The sequence below is a fragment of the Pinus tabuliformis genome, chromosome 9 (genome assembly GCF_031772625.1).
Source record: "Pinus tabuliformis cultivar Carrire ecotype Pingquan chromosome 9, CPIR1, whole genome shotgun sequence".
In the NCBI taxonomy this organism is placed as follows: Eukaryota; Viridiplantae; Streptophyta; class Pinopsida; order Pinales; family Pinaceae; genus Pinus; species Pinus tabuliformis.
This window is the reverse complement of record NC_142307.1, coordinates 34,982,170-34,987,237: the sequence shown is the minus strand read 5'-3', so window position 1 is coordinate 34,987,237 and position 5,068 is coordinate 34,982,170. Positions and strand designations below refer to the sequence as shown.

Below are 5,068 nucleotides of genomic sequence, written 5' to 3'. Positions count from 1 at the left end.
AAAACATATTCCTATATCGACAAATGGCAACTCAAAACAAAATAACTACAAGAAACAAACAACCGAAGATAAAAATAATTGAAATGTAACCAAAAAAACATATTCAATAAATGGTAACTCGAAAAGATTTCTTGTAACATAATTCTATATTTCAATTATTTTTGTGAAAGCTTTCCATAAACCATTACTTAACCAGCCCATAAATATAGATGATCTAAAATTACATATAAAAATAATTGAAATGTAACTCCTGAAAACATATTCTTATATTGACAAATGGTAACTCAAAACAAACAACTACAACAAACAAACAACAAATCAAAATAATGGAAATATAACCCAAAAAACATATTCAATAAATGGTAACTCAAATCCAGTTCTCCTAACATAATTCTATATTTCAATTATTTTTGTGAAAAATTTCCATAAACCATTACTTAACCCATCCATAAATATAGATGATTTCAAAATACAAATAAAAATAATTGAAATGTAAACCTATTTTGACAAATGATGACACAACAAATAATAGCAACACAGATAAAAATAATTGAAATGTAACGCAAAAAAACATATTCAAAAACAAATAACTCCAACAAATAAAAATAATTGAAATGTAACCCAAAAAACATATTCAATAAATGGTAACTCAAATCCAGTTCTCCTAACATAATTCTATATTTCAATTATTTTTGTGAAAATTTTCCATAAACTATTACTTAACATGTCCATAAATGATCTAAAAATACAAATAAAGATAATTAAACTGTAACCCGAAAAACATATTCTTATATTAACAAATGATAAGTCAAAACAAATAATTACATCATCAGGGTTAGATGTTAGATAAAAAATAATTGAAATGTAACCCAAAAAGCATATTCAATATATGTAACTCAAAACCAGTTCTCCTAACCAATTAGGGCACCAAACAAACCGCAAGCAAAATAATTTTTCCTATTTCAAAAGTACATTGGATAAAAAAATAAAATAAAAGATATCAATGTAAGCTGGCAAGGTATTCCACCATTTTGCATAACTCATCAATAGGAATGGTCATGGCAGTTGCAATTTCACTCATCCTTTGGCTGTTGAGATCCAGAAAAGACTCAATCAAATCGCCATCCAGCAACTGTTTCACATTTCTTGTGTCACCAGTGTTGAATGACCTCCACTGCTCATGGTTTAAGCCTCCTACTCCTCTTATTACGTTCACAAGATGCATTTGCAGCTTTTGAAGAATTTCATATTGCTCCTCTGGAAGTGATGCAATAAGACCAATCATACCATTAGTTGTTCCAAATATTACTGTAGGAATGGTATTCCCATACAAGGGCAAGGGCTGAGCTAAAGATGCACGCCTGAACTGGTTAACAAGAGCTCCAAGATGGTATTCACCTTCAAGTTTCAATTTTCTTTCCTCTTCCGAATCAATTGCAGCATCGTTCTTTTTCTTCACCACAAAAATGTCGAAATCTTTCTGATCTGTACCAACGTACGTATCATCATCCAGAAATTCTACAACAGTCATGTAGTTTGCACTATAATCGTGAGCCTTCTCTTCTAATATGCCTCCCCTCTCATCAATATTCTTGTATACCAACAAATACATAGATTGTACACTATCACCAACTAAGATAAAATCCCCACGAGTTTTTACACAGAGTGCAAGCACATGCCCGGGATGTCCACATTCAAACTCCAGCTCCCTGGAAACATCATCACGGATCATCCATTTGTACAAGTCAATCTTTTCGTTGATTCCTGCAACTAATTTTCCATTAAAAGCATTGAGATTGTATACAGCTCCCTTTGTCTCCTTCTCTGTAACCAGACGCAGTTGTCTGTTTCCAACCGAAAAGACCAAAATTCGGCCCTTCTTAATAAATATAGTTTCCTGATCAGGATACCGATAAGCTGTCCCAACACAACAATAGACAGTGTTATGATCATCTGTAAATGAGCAACTGAGGATTGAAAAACCTTCTTCATACATATCCAGTGGATATGATGAAATATTTTCAAATGTCTTTTCATCTAAGAGACGAATGAAGTGTTTTTGCATTTCATCATAACCATACTTCATGCTGCAGATGGCAAATGTTCCAGACTTGTCTTGATAGCAAATACGATATGGGTGTTCCTCGAGATGAACTGATGAGATGTAAATATTCTGAATATTATCGATTGAACCAAAAGAAAGCATGTCTTCCTTTACAACCACAATGCTGTTAGGGAAAGATTTTGAATGGAAAGAACACATATGATTAACTTCTCCCACACTCACATTACTATACGCCAACCTCAGGTTACTACTGCAAATAACTGTGGCCCTGTCACCTAACGCTAACACATGCGTTGCATTCTCATGACGAAAAGTCCTCAGATTTATTCCTTTGGTACCCAAGGAAATCTTTTTCTTTTCCCCGTCAGAAAGCACCCCACTGCTCACATTCAATGTTAGGTTATATAAGTGCCCATCCCCAAGCCCACACAGCAAGTATGAAATCCCTTCAAATTTACAAAATAAAACAGACCGGGTAACAACATTCTCGGCAAATTGGAGACTTTGAATGAGTTTCAGATCAGGAAGAGAATAAATTCTGATACTTTGGTCTTTCCATAGTCCAACAGCTGCCAATTCACTCCGTTTACTATCCTGACCAATAGGAGTTATGTCCATGCAAGATACATCATACTCAATCTTTTTATGTCCCTTCAGTGTTAGGGATCCCTCTCCAATTTCCAAGTAGACAATATTACACCCTCGAGTGGCCAACAAAACCTGGGTAGCACTACCTGTGGCTACTGTTATAGACAATCCTGTGGCGGTGGGGGCTCTCCATTCAGACAATAGCTGTCCAGAAGACGCACTCATTAATCTCACAGAACTTGCTGTTACCTGAACAAGCTGGTCATGAATAGCATCTTGACAGAATAAGGAAGGAGCATGAAGGACAAATCCTTGTATTTCATGTGTTTCTTCTAGCTCATCATTTGAGTTAATGGCAAGTACACGAGTCTCACCAAGAAAGCTCAGCACCAAATAAGTGTCGAAATCGTCACGAGTCGAAGAAGCTCGTAATGGCCACATTCCCTTTACATCTGCAAACTCTGCAGCTGCATGCTCGTTGATTCGTATGCCACTCCTGAGAATGCGAAGGCAGCCATGGTTGAATCCTCCAGAACAAGTCACGACGTGTTCTTGTCCACCATGATCAACAACACAAAAGTCCACGATTGGACCAAGGTTAACATATGTTTCCACAACTGAAAATCCCACTGATCCATATATAGAATCCGGGGGAAGATGCAGTTTGACAAGTTGTGAATCTCCTTCATCAGACCCAATGTACACAAATCCATTCTCTAAATAACAGATTGTTGAAGCAACAGATGTGTCACCTAGCAGATCTATATTGAGACCACTAACCGTTCCCTTTTCATGAATGAGAGAAAGCAAGTGAAGGTGACCCATGTGGTCACCGAGCAGATATTGAGAATCATGGACTTTGGCATAAGCCTGAATGATAGTCATTGAGTTGGGTGTGGGAACAGCTTTGAATACTACAGAGGGAGAGGGACTGAAATAAGCAATGGTCTTCTCACCAATAATAATAACACCTCCAAAAGGCATGGGAACAGGTATTAACATACGGGCACCATGGTCTAAATTGGGCACAGACCAGGGCATCTCCTTAAAATCCCTGCCTTTTACATCTACCTCGTATGTTCTTACTTGCAGTTCATCTCCATACTGTTGAAGTTGTTGGTATAGCACAGCAATTGTGGGCTTTGAACAACCATACAAGAACTTGATATCCACAACTTCAACAGTTCTGTCCAGCATGATATCGAAAGCGTGTGTAACTCCTGCAACACCATCATATGCTAAAATTGTAAATACGCCATGATAGAGGTGGAGTCCAATGACTCGACAATCCGGATCAACCATACCAATCTCATATCCATTCTTGACAGGGATCGCGACAAAATCCCAGACATTTGCGACAAAATCCCAGACATCTGCGACAGCCCTGGTAATAAGCTCACGGCCCCCGTTATTATTCCACTGAACAACACTCAACTTGTATTCTTCTGTGGAAATAACAAGAGAATCCTGCTGCTCCCCAGCAGGTCGGAACAGTTCAAGCACTGCGATTCGGCCATAGATTGGTACTTGTAGAACTTTTTGTAAACCCTGAGAGGAGAGAGAATGGATCTCAATCCAGGTGCTTTTTGCAATGATGAGATTAATGTCGCGAGGACCAGTAAAGTTGCCCACGCAACAATGAGTCACAGCAGTGGGCTTATGGACACTTACAACGTAGTTCCACATATTCATCTTCTACCCTTTGAAAAGAGCTAGCCTCGGGTTAACGGCAACAAGTGCTTCTGCTCTCCTAATTCGGCAGCAACAAACGACTGAACCTCAAGAAAATTTTCCGAAAGAAAATTTCCTCCTTCCGACAAACCCTTTATATATATATATATATATAATATATATATATATATATACAATCTTCTCATAAGGAAATGCGCCACATTTGAGTAGTCCCACCGACATTCAATTAATTGGGTGTTATGGCCTATAATAGTAAGGATATGTATTTCTTGGAGTCTAGTATCGCAGCCTAAATTATCTGGGAAGGTTGATAGTTTTTATTTAAATTATTTAAAAAAAATCAAATATTAAAAATTATTTTAAATAAATAGATAATTTTATTTTTTAAAAATATTAATTATATATATATATATATATATATATATATTTCATTAATTTTTTAAAAATATATTTTTTATTTTAAATATAAAAATTGACTTGAAATTTTTAAATAATTTAAAATTTTTAAATTTTCTAAAATAAAATTATAGGTAGGTTCAGGTGGTCCACTTTAACTATTTTTGCCCTAAATGAATTTAAATATAAAAGTTGGTTAATCAGTGGACAAATTCAACTACATTTTACGTAAGATTCTCTTTCAAATAGGTCTTACGGTTATAGTTTCTCATTTTTTATGATTACTTTTGACTTTGGAGCTTTTCCTTTGGGTTTTGGTTCATTAAG

General features: G+C 35.9%; 1 pseudogene; it reads right to left on the bottom strand.

The window, feature by feature from the left end:
- Positions 1-1,000: 1,000 nt before the first annotated feature.
- LOC149147010 (DNA damage-binding protein 1a pseudogene) lies at positions 1,001-4,345 on the bottom strand (annotated as a pseudogene).
- Between the last annotated feature and the right edge of the window lie 723 nt (positions 4,346-5,068).